Source organism: Natrix helvetica (assembly GCF_964273705.1).
Source record: "Natrix helvetica genome assembly, chromosome: 1".
NCBI lineage: Eukaryota > Metazoa > Chordata > Lepidosauria > Squamata > Natricidae > Natrix > Natrix helvetica.
Window position 1 is genome coordinate 31,681,390 of NC_138548.1, and position 19,519 is coordinate 31,700,908.

A 19,519-nucleotide genomic window follows, 5' to 3' on the forward strand; every position below is an offset into this window, starting at 1 on the left:
GTGACTCTGTTGATTAACGTGGTGAATGGCAGTGCGGCTGGATTTGTTCCCCAATTTTGACTTGTTAAACATTCCTCTTCATAGTCTGGATCAGAGAAAAATGGGGCATTATTTTCCTTTGGGGAATGCCATAGTGGCTAAATGAATGAAAGCAGGGAAATATCTTATCTACTCAACTCTGAGTAGATAAATACAAAGTTAAATAATCTTATGTTGTAACATTGACATCTTAAATGGCAATTATACTGATAGAATTCTTGTTTTATTGTCAACACTTTTTAAATAATAGAATGTGAGTAATTTTAATCATATTGATAAACATCGCTTCATTGAAATTTGTATTGAAATAATATATTGTATCAAGAATTATGATATATTATAATAAAAGGTGGGGGAGCAAAAAATTACTATCCCATACATTCAGTGAGAAGTATTACCCTGAGTTGCTAAAGAGACTGGGGTATGAATTGTGATCTGGTTCACCCAACATCCTAAACAATCTTACAATGGCTTTGTGGCTGTTAAACCATGGTTCACTGTGGAAGATGCCGTTATGCTTTATTCAGCAAATCATGTTCAAAACAAACCATGGCAAAGTTTGATGGGTGAATCTGGCATAAATTTCTTTGTTCAAATGATTTCTCAGGAAGTGACTTAAGTGTGTCTTTTTCTCTGTCAGTTTTGACGGACTCCTCCCTTTTTGCTCTGGATGTCACAGTACTGGCCTCCATTTTTGATGCCACTTCCTGGGACTGAGCTGATGTGCTCTTTATTTATTTAGTTATATTATTTGTGTCACACATCACTTTATATCAGTGGTGAAATAAAAAGAAAAATCCCTACTGGTTCTGTGGGCATGGTTTGGTGGGGGTCATGTGATTGGGTGGACATGGCTAAGTTTTTTAATTTTTAAAACTTTTAAATTTTTTTTAGCAATTTTTAAACTACCAGTTCTCCCAAAACTGGTAGTTAAAAAATACTAAAAAGAAGTTTTAAAAAGTTATGATGATCGCGCGGCACAACTGATCATTGGAACTTAAAAAAAAAATTAGCAGGCGAACCGGCCCATACCGGTAGCATTTCACCCCTGTTTTATATCATAGCTTTATTATTTTTTACAAATAATTCAAGGCAGTGAGAACATATCCAATATACCTTCCTCCTTCTATTTTCCCCACAATAACCACCTTGTGAGATGGACTGGATTGAAAGAGAGTGACTGGCCCAAGATTACCGAACTAGCTTTCATGGCTGAGGTAGAAGAACTCACAGTTTCTATTTGGGTGTATTAACCACTAGACCAAACTGGGGTCCTCCAAGACTCAAAGCTCCTGGTTGAGTAGCAGGTGGCAGCCATGGCTAAGGTGATCTTTCCACATTCATGTATCCTTTCCTTGAAGACCTTGCTCATGATGATTCATGCCTTGTTCATTTCCAGTTTGGATTGCTGCAACACCTTACATATGAGGCTGTTCTTGAGGACCACCCATAATTTTCAACTGCTCCAGAATGCAGTGGTGCATACAGTGATGGGTGCCCCTAGATTTACTTATATAACACCTGTTGCAGCATATTGGCTCTCAGTTGTCTCCTGGGGAAAATTCAAGGTGGTGTTTATTAAAGCCCTAGGTGGCACAAGACCAAGTTATCTGAAGACCGCCTCTCCCTAAGGACATTTGCCCATCCAACCAGATCAGATAGGGTGCTCCTAGTTCACAGGTGTCAAACTCACATTGATGTCACAACACATGTATGTATACATGTATTGTTACTGTTTTGCCTTCACGGAGCTGGGGTGGGGGTGGCCTGCTTGTGACGCATCTGGCCCGCGGGCCACCAGTTTGATACCCCTGTGATCTAGTCCTTTCCCTTTTAAATGCTGCCATTTTATAAATCTAGGAAGGCAACAAAAACGGAATGCACAGGTACAGTATAGGTGGTACCGTGCTCAATAGTAGTAACTGTGAAAGGGATCTTGGAGTTCTAGTGGACAATCATTTAAATATGAGCCAGCAGTGTGCAGCAGCTGCCAAAAAAGCCAACACAGTTCTAGGCTGCATCAACAGAGGGATAGAATCAAGATCACGTGAAGTGTTAATACCACTTTATAATCCCTTGGTAAGGCCACACTTGGAATACTGCATTCAGTTCTGGTCGCCACGATGTAAAAAAGATGTGGAGACTCTAGAAAGAGTGCAGAGAAGAGCAACAAAGATGATTAGGGGACTGGAGACTAAAACATATGAAGAACGGTTGCAGGAACTAGGTATGTCTAGCTTAAGAGAAAGAAGGACTAGGGGAGACATGATAGCAGTGTTCCAATATCTCAGGGGTTGCCACAAAGAAGAGGGAGTCAAGCTATTCTCCAAGGCAGCTGAGGGTAGAACAAGAAGCCATGGGTGGAAACTAATCAAGGAGAGAAGCAACTTAGAACTGAGGAGAAACTTCCTGATAGTTAGAACAATTAATCAGTGGAACAGCTTGCCTCCAGAAGTTGTGAATGCCCCAACACTGGAAGTCTTTAAGAAGATGTTGGATAGCCATTTGTCTGAAATGGTATAGGGTTTACTGCCTAGGCAGGGGGTTGGACTAGAAGACCTCCAAGGTCCCTTCCAACTCTACTATTGTATTGTATTAAGTGTGCCCCTGCCTTATGAAATGCCCTTTCTGAAATTTGGCAATTCCCCACTCTTTTAACCTTCCCGAAAAGCACTTAAGACCTCGCTTTTCCCCTAAAGTACTGGTTAGGGCAGGGGTGTCCAAACTTGGGAACTTTAAGACTTGTGGACTTCAACTCCCAGAATTCCCCAGCCAGCTGGCTGGGGAATTCTGGGAGTTGAAGTCCACAAGTCTTAAAGTTCCCAAGTTTGGATACCCCTGGGTTAGGGTGACTTGAATTTTTCTGGGCTGCATGAATGTTCAGCTGTGGTGCCAGGTCTTTTGGTTTTAACGTTTTATATATATATATATATATATTGTAGTGCAGTGGTGAAATTCATTTTTTTTTTACTACCGGTTCTATGAGCATGGCTTGGTGGGCATGGCAGGGGAAGGATACTGCAAAATCCCCATTCCCACCCCACTCTGGGGCCAGCCAGAGGTGGTATTTGCCAGTTCTCTGAACTACTCCAATTTTCCGCTACCGGTTCTCCAGAACCTGCTGAATTTCACCCGTGCTGTAGACATATATTGCTTTATTTTTGGGGTTGTGAGCTGCCCAGTTTGGTTCAAGAAGAGCAGCTATACAAATGTTTGAAATAAATACGTATTTTGTGAAGTTATAACATTATTAAAAAGAAGAAAAGAAGCACTGAGTTTGTCTGCCAAGAAAACGCAGGTTCTGATGCATCAGAAGTGTGTAATTTATTGGTGAAGAAAACATTCTATATAGCCAGAAAGAGCTGGCCTTGTGATCTTGGCTCCATACCTTCATGGACTGAGTTCTTATACAACTACTGGTTATGCTAATCAGCAAATAGACCCAAATGGGCATACAACAACTCAAGGGTGCCTGAATAGGTCTTTGTTTTTTTCATTGGTTTCCAGTTCAAATAAAAAAATTTAAGGCTCTTGTTCCCTTTTTTACCAATCAATGAGTTTTGTGTATCAATCAATTATCTCTGCTTATTTTGGCTCTCTTTCACTATTCCCTCTGCCCAAGGGCTGATGTTATTGATCAGTGGTTGACAGTTACCTCTGCAAATTCATGTATCCATGCTATAATCACAGCAAGAACGTCACACCAATCAATTTCATTCGCTGCAGGGAAAGTCATTTTGAAGATGAGATCTGAACATTACTGGCGGGTTGATCAAGGGCTCTTATTTATAAAGCCCAAAGTGGAGTGGCCTAGGACACAGTCAACATCTGTCTGTCAACATCTTATCTGTCTACCTCCTCCACGTATACGTCTATGTTTATGTGTATGTATTGTCTATATTTGTATTTTATGTGTTTTTATTGTAAGCCGCCCCGAGTCCTTCTGGAGAGGGTGCGGCTAACAATAAATATATTATTATATTATTATTATTATTATTATTATTATTATTATTATTATTATTATTATTATTATTATTATTATTATTATCAACGGGCACAGAAAGAGCCACTATGCAGTTAATCAGAAAAGCAGATGCCAGATTCTGGAAACTTACCCGAAATAATAGAATAGAATAGAATAGAATAGAATAGAATAGAATAGAATAGAATAGAATAGAATAGAATAGAATAACAGAGTTGGAAGGGACCTTGGAGGTCTTCTAGTCCAACCTCCTGATTAGGCAGGAAACCTACACCACTTCAGACAAATGATTATCAACATCTTCTTTAAAACTTCCAGTGTTGGAGCATTCACAACTTCTGGAGGCAAGTTGTTTTACTGGTTAATTGTTCTGTCAAGAAATTTCTCCTTACTTCTAAGTTGCTTCTCTCCCTGATTAGTTCCCACCCATTGCTTCTTGTCCTGCCCTCAGGTGCTTTGGAGAATAGCTTGACTCCCTCTTCTTTGAGGCAGCCCCTGAGATATTGGAACACTATCATGTCTCACCTAATCCTTCTTATAATGAAGCTAATATTTCCTGCTTTAGGTCCCAATAAGGAGGTGAGACAAAATAAATTCAAAATTGAAACTTTTCAATCGGACGTATAAAGTGACGCACGCTTGAGTCGAGTTTAGGTTCACTGAGAAACAAGCACCGAGGACTCCAGCGAGGCTTAAATTCAGAAAAGGAACCTGTATTATTGTATCGTTTGACCTCCTCAAAGTCAGCCCTTCCGATTAAGCGCACTCAAATCACCTTTATCCACCACCAAAGGGAAGCAAGGAAAAAGCAACGATTGGCCAAGGTGTATCTCTCTCCCGCCTCGCAGCCCCGTCGCTGATCCCCGCCCGGCTGAGTATATCGAGCGCGGCTTTTTGGTTCGGGAAACGTGAACATACCCGAGCTGGTGTGGTTCAGAGGGGGGGGGGGACCCCTGAAAAACCGGGAGAGAAAGTGGGGGCGCGCAGGGCTTTTTGGGAAAGGTAGTCCTTGGCATACAGCTGCCTGTGGCCAAGAACTCGGTCCGGACTCTATCTCCCAGAGGCACACTAGGCAGCGGGCTGGTAGGAGGCTTTCTCTGTACGAGCCTCCCTTACGTAGTTCCAGATTCACATTGCATCCTATCAGGCCAAAAGGCGATGATGTCACCTGCGGGCTTGTGTGAGGCAGCAAGACCGGAGTTACTCCTGCTGGCGGCAGCGGAGGAAGCCAGCCTCCCTTAACTAGCACCCATTGTAAGGCGAGCGGGGAACTGGAGCGGGCGGCGACGGCGGCTCCAGAAGGATGCACGGGGGCTTCAGGTAAGGCGGTGCTGCTGCTCCCCCCACCCCCGCCGCTCACTGCAGGCGGCAATCAACGCCCAAGCCGAGGCCCCGTTTTCAGATGGTGTCTCGGGCTTGGCTTAGCGCGATATGGAGGAACCTAATTTACCTTCCGGGGTGGGGGCGTGGGGAATAGGTGAAGCTTAAAGGGTTTCTCGTTCATCCCGGTGTCGGGAGAAGCGGCTTGAGGGACGCCCGAGTTTTTAAGATTTTAAGCTGGGCTAATCGGGGAAGTGCTCTCGTCTGCAAACGAGGCAGGGTCTTCTTGGCTTTAAAGGGAGGGGGGGCGGAAGAGGCAGAGAAACTTTAAAGGCGGTTTTCTTGCAAGCCAGAGGTAGAATCTGAACGGGAGAATTATGGGCGTCGCTGCGTGGATTGAATTCGCTCCTTTCGGGAAATATCCGTGCGCCCCTTTTCGCCTCCCGCAATTGTGTGGCTCCCCCCCCCCCATCCCCAACAGATCTGCGCGAGAGGCCAGAAAACTGTGGGTTTCGTGTGTGTGTGTGTGTAACAAAAGGTGCAGATGTCTTTCCCCCCGTTTCTTTCCGGCTGCAGCCTTTCCTTTCTTCTGAATGGGGTCGGGCTGTATACGCCGTGAATGAGATCGGCTTGAGGGGGAGAAAACCGGTCTGCCGCCTTTACCACGACTTCCCCTCTCCACACACACACACTTTTTGTTGTTGTTTTGTTGCTGCTAACATCTCCCCCCCCCCCCCCCCAATTCCGCGGGTTTAAAGCCGCCGAGAGAAAGAGAGAGAGTTTGGATTCTGCCGGTTTATCGCGAAGGCATTTTGAACAAGCAGCCTAAATAGGAGGAGGCGTGTAAAGTCTAAGGTTGCCGCAACGAGACTTGGTGCTTGTTGGTGTGGACGGGGTGCATGCTCGCCGCATCCTCTGCATGGATTGGAGATCTCTCTTAAAGCTCGCGGCACCTTTTGCTAACCCCCTTGTGTCCTCTTCCCCGGTTTCTTGGTAACTGGATCTGCTACACGTGTGCAGAACGAAGTCTCAAAACGCCCCTCCCGGGGGTTGCCTTCTCTCACCATGACTGAAAGGGCTAAAGGCATGGAAACCACCCCGGCTTTTGAAATGCAAAATAAGGCGGAACCAACAACACAATATATTTTGAAATATATTTCAAAAAGAGACAGCGGTGCGTCCACACGGCTCTTCTAAAAATATATTTTTTAAAAAATCTGTGACTCTTGATGCGGGGGTTGGGGCGGCGGCGGGGGGAGTCAATACATCTTAATCTAATATCCCTGCTTAAAGACCATCGCTGCTTCTGTTTTCTCCAAGGGCGTGGGGGGAAGGAAGGTAATCGGGCTTTCCCCCCTGTGGAAGATGCAGAAACTGCTGCTCCTTTTCCTGCCACCTGGTCTCCATCTTCCTCCCGCCCAGCTCCTCCCTCTATTTAGGGGTCCCTTGCTGGCTTTTTTTCTTCGCAATGGGTGCGTTCGAGCGTCTTGGACCCTACGTGGGGCAGCTTCTCTTTCGTCCCTCCGATTCATGAAGGGATCGGCTGGGCCATTGGCTTGTGCTCCACAACCAGAGGATTCCCCAGTTAACTAAAGAAGAAAATAACCGCTGTGCACATGCCTGTTTTCTTTCATTCTCTCTCTCTCTTTTTTTTTCCTCCCTCCCTCCCTCCCCCCCCTCTCTCGTGTGTGTGTGAATGTGCCTCCTGGTTTGCAGCAGTAATAAAATCTCTTACCGATTGAGGATTTTTGAAGGAGATGCTGTCTGCAACAGGAAAGCAGGGAGGGGGCGGGGCATCGGAAATCGAGTTGCTATGGTTACCTATGCTGTTGAAGCATTGCTGCTTTTTCCTAGATCTGGGTTTCCCAGCTCCCACTTTTCCCTGGAAACCGTGGAAGGGTGTGGCTGGCGGTGGTCTGTTTTTCAGCCTCTGGAAAAATGGGATGCAGGTGAAGGTATGAATGGAGGAGGAGGAGCCCAGTCTTGTGATGTAAAATAAGGAGTTCTTTGAATCAAGATTGACTTCTGGTGACCAATGTGGAACACATCCTAGGTTAGCTTTATTTTATTGTATAATTGAGGGCTTGGGAGCTGGCATATATTTTGCTTTCTTCCTGCTCTGGGGTCCAAGTCCGGAGTTTGAAGTGGACGTTCACAGGAGGGGATTAGGTTAAAAATAGGACCGTGTGAGTTTTGCCAAGGCACAGCTCTGTTTGGGAAGCAGTGAAGAAAGAAAAGGCTAGCAATTCCTTAGTGACAGGTGCAGGTGGATTCTCCTGTTGCATTCATAGAAAGGGAAATCTTTCCTTTTCAGGAGCGTAGGCAGGCATGAGATGCCTAAATCGCACACAGGGTGTTTCCCCTGCCACCTCTTCCTTTCCTAATCCCACTCTATGCTGTTGCAAAATTACAGCAGGGTTTCTTCTTTTTTTAAAAAAAATGCTGTAGCTTTATTCTTCCTGCACAAGAGCTGCGAGGGGCTTCCTGAAACTGGGGTGAAAGCTGGGAAGAAAAATGCAGAGATGGTAAAAAAAAAGGTGGTTTGCCATTTTGCAGCAATGCTTTGTGTGCTTTGACATGTCCACATGCAGTGGTGGTTGTGTGGAAAGGGCATCAGGATGGATTAAGGCTGCAACAAATGCATCTACTTTGTTGTGCGCCATGTTCTATACCAAAGACTAGAAAGTCCATCTTTTATACTAAACTGAAGCATTAGATCTCTCTGTCATGCATTGTATCTACCTTGCTTTGAATGGCAGCAATTTTTGCTAATGATCTTCATTATATCCTATCTTTGCCACATCGTTATTTCAATTTGTTGGCCATCAGATGGCTAATTTGTAAAATGTGTGTATATCCTTGCTCTTGAGTAACATGTAGCTATTTTACTTGGACAAGGTGTTAGCCAAGGATCAATGATACTATTTTAGATGTTGGTATTGATTAAAGTGTGTTTACATTTTTTTCCCTAGCGTCTTTTGGATCTAACAGCCCAGGGAATTATGTATTGACTATTTCCCATCTTTATGGGCAACTGAACACAGGGTTGGCAATTTCGTCCTATGATCAGTTCAGATTAGCTGGGAAATGAATTTAGCCTTCCAAATCCAGGTCACAAGCCAGTTCAATACAATGCCAGCTTATATGGATTCACATGTTAATTCTGTGATGTTGTTTTTTATTAATTTGATTGGAAACTTCAGTATTGGGCTTCAGGGATAGAATGTACAACATTGGGTTTATTCCTTCAGAGGAATCCAACCCACCTTTCTCTGACTCTTGTTGATATCAGTCATACCAGTTTTAAACATTTATGGGAAATGCTAAGTCTCAATTTCTGAACTCTCTGCCATTAGCTTGGATCTTTTACATAAAGGATCTCATCTAAAGATTTTTTAGAAAGTGACATTTTTCTCAGAAGTTAAAATAGTTCCATCCCTCCTAGTATTCCAGAAACTGAGAAACTGTTCTCTTTAATCAAAGCTTTGGGTAGTGTTTCCTAGCTGGGGAATTCTGGGAGTTGAAAGCCACACATTTTAAAGTTAATGAGGGTGAAAAACACTAGTTTGGGGAACAGAAATATTGGCTGTTATTTTACTCTTGTTGGTTTCATGCTTGTTATATGTTTTACGGGATCAGGTTTTACAATTGTATACTGATTTTATATTTGGGAAATGTTGATGATTTTAATGCAGTAGGATCTAGTGAAATGGGCAGCCCATAATAATACAAAATAAATGAATAAACATTTTTATTCAAATGTCACTCTTAACTGAAAGCTATATAAGTAAGAAATTCTGATTCCGTGGGGTTAAATATGCAAATAAAGGAATGAGAGAATATTCCAAATCAGATCTGCCTTACAAAATTCTTATTTTGGTTCATATTCGTGGAATAGAAAAGCTAGGAAGGGTGTAGTTCAGTCACAGACCCATTCTTGTGATTGCTTTTAATTCTAAACTGAAATATCTAATTCTGTAATTTTACAGGACTAGAGTCCAATGTGTCTAATTTTTACAGATTGTCACTGAACTATTCTTATTGTTTATTTTGTAGTCCAAGAATTTGCATGAGATAAATGACAACAAATGTGTAAGACAAGACTGCTGGGCTGTCTTGCAGACAATTCAAGTAGCTTATTGAGCAACATTTTCACTGGTTTCATACAACGCATTACTTGTAGACTAGGCTAAAATGTAATTGGGTGGTTTGTGATTCAATGTGTCATAGGAAACCCATTCATTGTTTTGACATGTTGTGCGAATGCGCCATTACCTTAAACTGCAACATGGTGCTGCCCCAACTTGGTTAGAAGTTGGGCAGCTATATAAATGTTTTAAATAAATAACATTTGAACATTAGTGTAACATTAGATAAACTTAGCAACTAACCTAGTTTTAAGACTGAGTTGTAGTATGACTATATATTTACAACCTAATTGCTTTCTCACACACCTCTTTCCCTAGGCAGAGCAAAGTATAACCATTCAATATTTTAGGGAGAGTGCTTATTAATGAGTCAGTAATGTATTATCTTCAGTATGCATAATGCCATAGTTTTACTGCCAAATACTGAAAATATTTTAAGCAGCTTTCTCTAATCTGCCACATTTCTATTGTGCTGCATTTGCTCTTCTAATCAAGTGGGGATAAGGGCTGGCTAGGAATTTTGGCCCTTGTGATTCCAGTATATCTGGATAGCAAGAAGTTGGAGTCAGAGTTTATGGAGAAAACCATTGGCAGTTCAGGTAGACACAGGTGTAGTATAATCTTGGGGGGAGTAAATTTATACATGGGCTCTAACTGATTCAACTGTTTTTGAAAGGGTTAAAAATGTAGACACTGAATGTGCCAATCCCTACCAACAAATGAAATTTTATGATGAAGTAGATCTGAAATATGGCCGTATCTATTTAGACCAGTGACGTGCGGTGAGGGTTATGGCTGGGGAGGCTGGTGACGTCATCAGGAAGGCGGGGAATGGGACCACGTGTGCAGACCACGTGTGCAGACCACGTGGTCTCATTCTCCGCCTTCCTGAGTGATCATTAAGGGGACCGCGGCGTAGCATTACTTTCTCCACCGGCACCAGTCCCTTTCACCCCGCTCAAGCCTTGCCGCCTGCAGCCACCGCCCGCCCTCGCTGCTCCTTTCGTTGCTTGCCCGCCCGCCTCTAAGGCACGCCAAAGCCTCCTTCGTCCCCCCCAGCGCGCGCCCTTTTTATTTCCCGCGACACCCCCCCCATTTCGGGAAAGCTTTCCCCATTGCCTGGGGGGTGAGGGGGGCGGCTCCTCTCCCCCCACTCCCTCCGTCCCTGCCTCTCTCCTCAGCCCCAAAGCTCCGTCCGCGCGACTCACTTCCAAGGCGGTGGCTGCTCCATACCGCTCCGGCTCTGGAAGCGACCGAAGATCAGGCTGCGTCGCTCGCTCGCTCGCCGGACTGCTTCGGCGCCATTCTGGCTACCTTCGTCCATCCGCGCCCGGGAGATGCGGAAGCAGTCCGGTGGACGAGTGACCGAAGATCTCGCTGCCTCGCTCGCTCGCCGGACTGCTTCGGCGCCATTCTGGCTACCTTCGTCCATCCGCGCCCGGGAGACGCGGAGGGAGAAATGTTGTCGGCGCCTCCAGATGACGAACCAGTCGCTTGCTTTCGTCATCGGGAGGCCGATAACATTTCTGCCTCCACGTCTCCCGGGCGCGGATGGACGAAGGTAGCCAGAATGGCGCCGAAGCAGTCCGGCGAGCGAGCGAGCGAGGCAGCGAGATCTTCGGTCACTCGTCCACCGGACTGCTTCCGCATCTCCCGGGCGCGGATGGACGAAGGTAGCCAGAATGGCGCCGAAGCAGTCCGGCGAGCGAGGCAGCGAGATCTTCGGTCACTCGTCCACCGGACTGCTTCCGCATCTCCCGGGCGCGGATGTACGAAGGTAGCCAGAATGGCGCCGAAGCAGTCCGGCGAGCGAGCGAGCGAGGCAGCGAGATCTTCGGTCACTCGTCCACCGGACTGCTTCCGCATCTCCCGGGCGCGGATGGACGAAGGTAGCCAGAATGGCGCCGAGGCAGTCCGGTGGACGAGTGACCGAAGATCTCGCTGCCTCGCTCGCTCGCTCGCTCGCCGGACTGCTTCGGCGCCATTCTGGCTACTTTCGTCCATCCGCGCCCGGGAGATGCGGAAGCAGTCCGGTGGACGAGTGACTGAAGATCTCGCTGCCTCGCTCGCTCGCCGGACTGCTTCGGCGCCATTCTGGCTACCTTCGTCCATCCGCGCCCGGGAGACGCGGAGGCAGAAATGTTGTCGGCCTCCCGATGACGAAAGCAAGCGACTGGTTCGTCATCCGGAGGCGCCGACAACATTTCTCCCTCTGCGTCTCCCGGGCGCGGCCGGACGGATGTATATAATATTATATATATAGTATATAATATTATATACTATTATTCCATGAAGAGAGGTGAGGCCCTGCCTCCCTTGCCTCTACTGACCGCACGTCACTGATTTAGACTATGCCTGCAATGTTAATATTCCTTGTGTTCTACAGAGGAATAGCTTTACGATTTTGTATGGGGATGGTCAGATTAATGGATGAGGTATGACAACGGTTTAAGGTTTTTCTGTGCCCCATATCATCTTTACAGATATTAAGAGCAACATTTGAAGTGGGTTTTTTTAGTGTTTCATTGCTGTTTCCCAAGATAATGTGAAAGAAAGAAAAATCTGTAATCCATTATTAGAGCATTGCTTCAATTTCGGTTGCACCAACTTTTAGGCTTACTGAGAGAGGTGAAGTGGCAGAGGATATGCTTAAAATATATGCTTCCTTGTTGGAGGAAGACCCAGTTTGAGTTTGACTGGACACTGGAAAGAGCTCATATTCTGACCTACACAATGGCAAATCAAAAGGCAAAAGAAAACATTTGGCACTTTGCAGAATGTGACTTGTTCCCTTTTAGGAAAACACAATTGGTAAGAACATTGGTGTGAAGAATTATTGCAGCGTTCTAATGGAGTTAGATACCAATGAAATTAGAATGACTTGCTGCTCGGAAATATCCCTGCCATCAGTGTGGCTGGTGGTTAGGTACACCTATGTGAATTTATGTTTTTAATAAAGCTTTTAATCTTTTTAAATTTAAATTAATTTTCTCCTTTCTAATTCCTGCATTCTCATAATCATTAAAAATTGGTTGTTCTTGGGTTAGGGCAATGTGGATCCCCCATGATTTTTGGTTGTTTTAATTGTCAGTGTGTAGTTTTCTGATCAGTTGTTTATATGTTACTTCTCTCTGTTAAGGGAGAGCCAGCCAGAGTCATTAAGAAGTTGGATGGCCTTGAAATAGAACATTTTCATTGGTCTCGCCTCATTAACCAATAGGACCTGTAACATGCCCACTTTGCCTGACCTCATCAGATGGGTAGAAAAATTGCAAATAAAGTAGACCAGCCAGGTACTAAGGGATTTATAGATGAAGATTTGCACCCAGAAGCTGATAACCACTTTAGCAGTGGGCACACATCAACATAATATGACACCCCCATCACTGCTCATGCTGCTCTATTCTGGACCATCTGTAACTTCAGCTGGTCTTCAAGAACAAGCCAGGTAGAGTGAATTGCAGTAATCCAATCCAATCAAGATGATTGGAGCTTCCTTCTGTGAAGTGGCTCAACCGTAATTTTTTTTTCTCACTCCTCCTGACTGTCTTTTTAAATTCTAAATTTTAATTGTACATTGGGTTTTTTACAATTGGGTATTTTAATGGGGATTTTAACTGTCTAAATGTTGTAATTGGTTACCTCCTCCGTGCATGTGTGTCTCTGTATTTTTGTATGTTTATGTGTTTGTATACATGTTTCTATGTTCTATATGCCCACTGTACGCCGCCCCGAGTCCTGCCTGGAAAGGGAGCGGCTAATAAATTCAAATTTATTATTATTATTAAGTGATCTGGGCTCTATTTGAATCTGACTCCCAAAGAAGTGGGTAGGGCCCTTTTCAGTATTAGTTCTCCCACTTCTCATTTGGATCTCTGCCCTCATGTTTAGTTAAGAGCTCCCATAAGGTGGCAGAAAGTTGAATTTCAGCAGTAAGCAACCCTTCTCTGAGGAAATGTTTCCCTTATCTATGAAAGAGGCTGTGATGTACTTCCTGCTGAAGAAGCCTTTGCTTGATTCAACTATTCTGAGTAATTTTGGACCTGTCTCTAAGCTTCCCTTTGTGTTAAAAGAGCCTTGGCAGTTGAGTTTGAGGCCAGGGCAGAGCATGAAAGTTGCATTAGTCACACTTGGAGATGCCTCTTGATTCTCTTTAATCTTTCAGTAGCTTTTGGTATGCTCCGTTTTGGTATTTCTCTGGCCCACCTCCTTGAAAATGGTGTGGGTGTTGTTGTTTTGCAGTGGTTCTTCTTCTTGAGGGGGACATCCCAGTTGCTGGAGTGGAGAGGAGAAATCTGCCCGGGGACTTGTACTTTGCTGAGTACCTCAGGTGTCTTTCTGGTCCTTTCCTAACGTCTATATGAAGCCTATAGAATAGGTGACTTCTAAGCAAGGTCATCTGCTAGCAGGGGATTCTAATAGTGCCTATACATCTCATCCCTGGGCTAGATTACTGCAGCAAAAATGCTAACTCAGTACCAGAGGTGGTATTCTACCAGTTCTGGTAGTGGAAATTTTGAGTAGTTCAGAGAACTGGCAAATAGGCTGGCCCCGCCCCTGCTTCCTCCCAGCTGATCTTCTTTTGTTGCCCTGAACAGAGCTGGAAAGTTAGTGGGGTGAGGAGTGGGGATTTTTGCAGTAACCTTCCCCCAGATGTGGGGGGAAGAATGGGGATTTTGTAGTACCCTTCCCCTAACAAACCCACAAAGCCACGGCCACAGAACCAAAAGTAAAAAAAATTGAATCCCACCACTGCCCAGTACCCTTGGTCCCAATGAGAAAAAACAAACTCAGTCTGAATCCCCCCAAAGTAGAGTTGGGCTTTGGGTCTGTGGGTAAACAATTCCAGTGAAATATCCAATTCCAGTGAAATATGATGCTGAATGGAATTGCATTCCCATGAACCATTGCTTTAGAAGTTTCCATAGTTTAATAGTTAACTTCCTTGAAGCAGTGGCATGCTCCTCTCCCTCCTCCCCTTTCAGGCTCACATGGAAGAAAGCTGCTTTAATGATTAGCAGAGATTATAGTGTATTGTATGTAAACTAACCTTTCCTTTTCAACTAATCTTCCTCCTGCTGCTTTACTATCTCTACATACACCAGGATATTTTACTCTACCTGATTTTGAGAAATGTACCGGTAGTTATATATTAAGGTGGCATCACTACTGCTGCTACTATTACTATTGCTACTACCACTATTAGTGTTATTATTAGCAGCATATTTCCTGCATTTATTGTCCACCAGTTATATCGGGACTGCAATACAAGCAGCATGGTAGTTAAGAAAAATCTAGTCCCTTAAAAATTGGAGAAAACTAGATTTGAAGATAGATATAGTGCATTTGAGTTGTCTATCATAAATCAACTCTCTGCTCATTTCATTTTCCTCCTCGTTCTGCCTCCAAACAATTACTAGTAGTTACTATTCTTTTTCAGCCTGAGTTGTTTTCCTGAGCTAGAAAAAAAATTATACCAAGCTTCCCCTTCTCTGCTCTTCTTGTTCTGTCTTTCCAATTCCAACCCAATTAACTAGTCTATTATTAGACTACCCCTGAAATGTAATCTAGTTTTCTAAAATAGACAAGCAACGGTACTAAAAATGAGCTATTTTTTGGAATAGGAGCATCTTTATAAATGATGGTTTTAAAATGATGGTTTATAAGAAGATAGGTATTTTTTGCACCTCTAAATTTTACAGCAAGTTGTGGATACTTTCATAAAGTGGCATATGTTATGGATTTGTGTAGAATTGTTATGATCTCTATGGCCAACTCAAAAGAAAAATTGATGAGGCTACACTCTGTTAGCTCATCCTAATTTCAAGTGGGGGGGGGACTTGAAAACAAAGCCCATAAAGACTCTCAGTCATCTGGGTAGAGTTGCTTGAAAGTTGAGTCATGATAAGTGGACTTATTTTCTTTTTTTGGTTTGAAACGTTTTGCTGCTTATCCAAGTCGCTTCTTCAGTCTGCACAAGTTGGTTGAAGAAGCTACCTGGATAAAAACAATGAAACATTTCAAACAGAGGTGGTATTCAGGAGGTTTTGACCAGTTCTGGAGAACCGGTAGCAGAAACTTTGAGTAGTTTGGAGAACCAGTAAATACTACCTCTGACTGGCCCCACCTCCATCTATTCTCTGCCTCCTGAGTCCCAGCTGATCAGAAGGGAATGGGGATTTTGCAGTATCCTTTCCCTGCCACACCCACCAAGCCCGTCCACAGAACCGGTAGTAAAAAAATTTGAATCCCAGCATTGATTTCAAACCCAAAAAATAAGTCCTATTTCATGACTTGGCTTCCAGATTACAAACTAAATATTGAACTGAAGCCACCTAACTTTCACTTTCCAAAATGCCTGTAATGCTATATGAAATCTAAAGGTATTGTGATACATTATGACTATATTGAAGGTCATTTTTAAAAAACAAAATTCTTTTAAAAATTCATTACATTCTGCTAGGGCAGCAGTTCTCAAATAGTGGGGCGCGCCCCCCTGGGGGGGCGCGAGGCTCCGTAAAGGGGGGCGCGAAGGCTCCCTTTCCATCTGGGTGCAACGGCGGCGAAGGCGTGGGCGAGGCATAATATATCCCGCCTGGAAGTGGCAGCACTTCGGACTGTGGATTTTCATTGGAGCCGCGGGCTGGAGCTGTGCAAGAAGCCTGCTCGGGCAGGGGTGGGAGGGAGGGAAGCATGGGACCGCCCGTCTTCGCCACCGCGTAGCTCGCCTCCCCGCTAGCAGCTCCACCGCCAGCATTCCGTCTGGAAGCGGAAGCGCAACAGCCGCTGTTGGGGAAGGGACAAAGGGGGGGCGGTCGCCCGATCTTGCCACCGCCACCCCTTCGCCCCTGGTAACGGCGACTGTTGTGCTGCTGCTTCCAGCTGGGATGCTGGAGGAGCTGCTGGCAGGGAGGGAGGGGAGGAGGGGAGGAGGGAGTAAGGATAGACAAGCAAGAGGGAAAGAAAGCAGGAGGGCAGAAGGGAGGTGGAAGGAAGGAAAGAAAAGCAGACACGCCGGAGGGAAAGAGGAAAGAAGGCAAGCAGGCAGGAAGGAGGCAGAAGGAAGGAGGGAAGAATGGAACTGGAAGGGAGGCAGGGAAGGAGGGAGGGAGAAAGGAAGGATAGGAGGATAGGGAAAGAGGAAAGAAGGCAGGCAGGCAGAAGGGAGGGAGGTGCAAGGAAGGAAGGAAGCATAGATAAGCAGGAGGGAAAGAAGGCAGGCAGGCAGGAGGAAAGAGGAAGGAGGGAACTGGAAGGGAGGCAGGGAAGGAGGGAGGGAGAAAGGAAGGATAGGAGGATAGGGAAAGAGGAAAGAAGGCAGGCAGGCAGAAGGGAGGGAGGTGCAAGGAAGGAAGGAAGCATAGATAAGCAGGAGGGAAAGAAGGCAGGCAGGCAGGGGGAAAGAGGAAGGAGGGAACTGGAAGGGAGGCAGGAAGGAAGGGAAGGAGGAAGGGAGGGTGGAAGGAAGGATAGACAAGTAAGAGGGAAAGAGGAAAGAAAGCATGTGACTACGGTGGGAGACGAGGAAAGACCGGTGTGCTATGATACTAGACAAATGATACTATTTACAATCGCGCGGGCGGGGGGGCGCGAAATGTTTTCTTCTTCCTAGGGGGGGCATGACAGAAAATAATTGAGAAGCACTGTGCTAGGGCGAAGTGTCAAGGGAGGGACCTGTGGACACCATATTGCCCGCCCAAATCTATCTGGTTCTTCTGGATTGGGAAATAAATTATAATACAATCCTGAGTGGGGTGTGCCTTTTTTTCTGCTGAGGATTTTCATATGAAGAATGGCATTTGTATTTCTGTTAATAGTGGGACAAATTTGGAGAAGGATGGGTAAAAAGATTGAATAAGACTCTCCCTTGAGATACAAGAAAGCCAATGACTGATGATCTTCATGGAACTTTGAATTGTCTTCATAGTAGATTGAATTGTTTTGAAGAAGCAGAACAGAGCATTGACACTTTTGAACTTTGGTGTTGGAGAGGATTCCTGAAAATACCATTGGAATTGGAATACCATTGGAAAGCCAAAAAAAAAAAAACTTACCGATCATCAAACCAACCAACTCAGAATTCTCCACTGAGACATACATGATTGGCCTCAAACTATTCTTATTTGGGTACATTATGTGAAAAAGTAGCTTACTGGAAAAGACTCTAATGAAGGGGATGACCAGCAGCAAGATGGATGGACCTATTTACAGTGTGGGGTGTCCTTGAAAGACCAGATTAGGGATAGATCATCATGAAGAAAACTTATCAACACTAAGAGTTGGCAATGACTTTATGGCAGGTAAAAAGTCAGTCAGTAAAAATCAGATTGAATATGTACCTAAGCCAGGGGTCTCCAACCTTGGCAACTTTAAGACGTGTAGACCAGGGGTGTCCAAACTTGGGAACTTTAAGACTTGTGGACTTCAACTCCCAGAATTCCCCAGCCAGCATGGCTGGCTAGGGAATTCTTGGAGTTGAAGTCCACAAGTCTTAAAGTTCCCAAGTTTGGACACCCCTGGTGTAGACTTAAACTCCCAGAATGAAGCTGGCAGCAAAGCTGGCTGAGGAATTCTGGGAGTTGAAGTCCACAGGTCTTAAAGTTGCCAAGGTTGGGGACCCCTGCCCTAAGCAACCGTGAGAAGTACTTGGTAATGATCTAATTTATAAGGAGCCTAAATGTCCTAATTTTCTTTTTAATCATTTTAATTATGACAAAATATGTTCCCACACAACTTAGTATCAATAGCCACACAAGGTCACAGAAATTATTGATCTGTTTTGGTTGCTGTTTTATCAGAAATAATTAAGACTTTCTATTTAGGAACCGAAACCGTAGCTGAATAGAAAAGTATATTGCTTAACAAAAGCAATGCCTTGGATTTTATTCCTGTCATTTTCATGTTTGTTTGGTTTTTAAATGGAAAGAGTGAGAAGCAGAGAAAGTGGGAAAGATCTCCACCTTAATCTCTACCTTGCAATTTCTGCCTGCCAGGATGGGATGTCCTGGATGTGGGTGAATAGTCACAGTGCTGTATTTAGTACATTGCCTCTAAATTTTTGGCAGCAAGAAAGGTAGCAAATAGATAGTAGGATGACTTGTGTAGGCGGTTGCTATAATGGAACTGGACAGAACAAGAATATTGACATACCCTTTTTAAATATATTTAGTTCATAATAGTTGTTAGCTTTCCCATCCTTAGTTAACACAAATACGTTATTAAATAAACAAATATTCCAGATGGGGAAATCTAATAATTAAATTGACCCAACGTCAATATATATTCATAGATTTTCACAGGTGTAGGTATGCTGGTCTTGTTGTATTCAAGTCTTTTCCCGTGTAAGATTGAGATTGTCTTGGCAACGTTTCACTCGCCAACTTCAGGCTGGGTTTTGGGCTTAAAGTGTGATCGGAGCTGCTGTCTTTCTATAAATCTTGGTGGGGGGTTGTGGAGTGCTGGCTTTGTTTCAGTAAGTGGAATGATTGGTTGTGTGGTTGTATCATGATTGGTTGATTGGTGCTGTCTGTGTGTCTATTGTTGTTTCGTGTTGTAATGGCCTGAGTGGTGGGTGGGGCTCGTTTGTTGACTAGGGATGGTTTCCAGATGTCTGGTAGGCGGGAGGTATCATCACGTTTATTCATGTTGTGGGGGTGTTTCTCTATTTCGATAGCTTCCATAATTATTTTCCTGTTATTGTAGAGACAGCAGCCAGACTGGGTATGCTCCGTCCATTTACCAATTGGACTGAGTCTACACTTATGATGTCATCGGGCCCTTGTGGCTCCTCCACAGTTTCAGACTCAGTCCAACCTGGAGTGGCTGTGAGAATTGATCTCTCCTCCAAATTATTTAATTATATCTTTAATTGGTGAATTTTTCCCAAAAAATTTTTTGTTCCTTTAAATTGGTTCCTTAAATAATCCTTTATTCTACAAGTTGGAGGGAAATTTGAAACTGATCTCTGGCTGCCTCTCCTCAGCTGTCTGATTGCCTGCGGCCACGAGTTCACTCAAGAAGCCTGCCTTGC

General features: G+C 44.4%; 1 protein-coding gene across 6 annotated transcripts in view; it reads left to right on the top strand.

Moving 5' to 3' along the window:
• The first annotated feature begins 5,113 nt into the window (after positions 1–5,113).
• Positions 5,114–19,519, top strand: part of DAAM1 (dishevelled associated activator of morphogenesis 1) — a 183,922-nt gene continuing 169,516 nt past the window's right edge. For 4 of the 6 annotated variants that reach the window (XR_014173944.1, XR_014173945.1, XR_014173946.1 and 1 more), the window contains exon 1: positions 5,117–5,341. The gene's annotated coding sequence lies outside the window, so the exon portion shown is untranslated. Of the gene's footprint in view, positions 5,342–7,372; positions 7,395–19,519 lie in introns of those variants that run through there. The other 2 variants (XM_081936992.1, XM_081936991.1) reach the window with 2 other exon arrangements.